Raw genomic sequence first — 1,974 nt, 5'->3', positions numbered from 1 at the left:
TGTCCCAAAACAGACCAAAAGAAAAAGAAAGATCACCTTAGGACTCTAGGGTTCTAGAATTTTGGGGTGACTGAAACAAAACAAAAAAGAGCAAAAATAAAAATAAGAAAGACAAATAGGAAGCAAGAAAAGGGGACCAACATTTTGAAATCCAAGAAAAATGATGGGGTGGGTATGCAAGGCATAACAATTCCTACTGTGAGATATTTTAGAATATTTGGTAGCAAATGTTATATCAAGAGAGATGACGACATAGGAAAGTTTGATGCAAGAAGTGATGAAGGAATTTTCTTGGGATATTCAACAAAGAGCAAAGCCTAGCGGTGATACAATAAGAGACTAAGAAAGATAGTGGAAAGTGCAAATGTGAAGGTGGATGAGAACCTTGGAAAAGAAATCAGAGCTTGCAGATATGATAACAATTAGCACATTATTCTGAATCAGACTGAAGAATTGAAGCAGAATGATCTAGTAGAGATAGTTAATCCAGATGTTGTTGCTACCAGTGGAGAGGTGCAGGAACCTGAAAATTAAAATAATCAGAAGACTCTGAGGTATGTAAGATTGAATCATTCAAAAAATTAGATTATTGGTGACAAAAATAAAGGTGTGATGACTAGAAGAAAGCTATGTTGGAAAATGCACACTCCAATAAGAAATTGTATGTGATTCAAGGTTTTGTCATTGATGGCAACCTTGCAATCATATGACACCGGCAAGACAAAGATACCAGCACCGACACCGACGGACTCTACACCGGCATACAGAACATCGGTAGTGAAAGGAAGGATATCGGCACCTTGGCCAACTTCAATTTTGTTTAAAATGTATTTTGTAATTAATTGTAAAAACATTGTAAGCCAACATGGTGAGTTGTAATATGACTCATATATGTATGAGATCATTGTAGATCATTTTGTAATAGGAAATAGGAGAAAAAAGGAAGACAATAGCAGACCTAATATGTGAATTATTGGTTAAGGGTTTATGTATGTAGCAGAGCTTAAATTGGTACTAAACCTAGCATAGCAGATGCCGATCTAAAGCAGTACAAGACATTGGATTAGTATAATCCATCTTTGTAAGTCAGTGTGACTTCTTTTGTAATTGAGCAGTGAGCTCTAGGCACTTGGCCTTCTTGCATGTGTAGGCCCCTATTGTAAAAGTAATATTCCCTTATTGGCTAGTAAGCGAATATTGTGGGTCACAAATCCCACCGGGGTTTTTCCCACACCGGATTTCCTCATTAAATCATTGTGTTATGGTGTGCTTCTCATGTTTTTCTTATTTCTCTTAGTTACTGTATTATTTATGGTTTACCGATATACAGTTTTAATATGTTTTTCATGTTTTAAGTCAAGTAAATTTATATACCGGTTAGATATTGATTCACCCCCCCCCCCTCAGTATCTTTGGGAATCCTAATAGGCTAGTCACTGAAAAGGTATGTTTTATTTATAATGTTGAACCTAAAGATGTTGTTGAGGCTTGCAAAGATGAAAACTGGATGAGAGCTATTGAAGAAGAATTAGATCAAATTGAAAATAATAACACATAGGAGCTCATGCCTAGACCTAAAGATCAGAATGTGATTGGTACTAAATGGGTATTCAGGAATAAATTGAATGAAGTCGGTGGAGTTGTCAGAAAGAAAGCAAGACTGGTATGTGAAGGATATTCAAAAAAAGAAGGGATTGATTATGAGGAGACTTTTGCTCCAGTAGCCAAACTTGAAGTTGTTAGATTATTGCTTGTATATGCTGCCTATAAAGATTTCAAGGTATATCAGATGGATGTCAAGTCAACTTTTCAGAATGGTGATCTTGGGGATGAAGTCTACATTGAGAAACCTGATGGATTTTTATTATCAGATGATGGGGACATGGTATGTACACTAAAGAAATCTATGTATGGATTGAAACAAGCCCCTAGAGCCTGGTATGCTAGATTGGATAAGTAATTGTTAAAATTGTG

This window comes from Cryptomeria japonica, chromosome 10 (genome assembly GCF_030272615.1).
Source record: "Cryptomeria japonica chromosome 10, Sugi_1.0, whole genome shotgun sequence".
Lineage (NCBI taxonomy): Eukaryota > Viridiplantae > Streptophyta > Pinopsida > Cupressales > Cupressaceae > Cryptomeria > Cryptomeria japonica.
The sequence above is the reverse complement of the archived record's forward strand: the minus strand, read 5'-3'. Positions refer to the sequence as shown.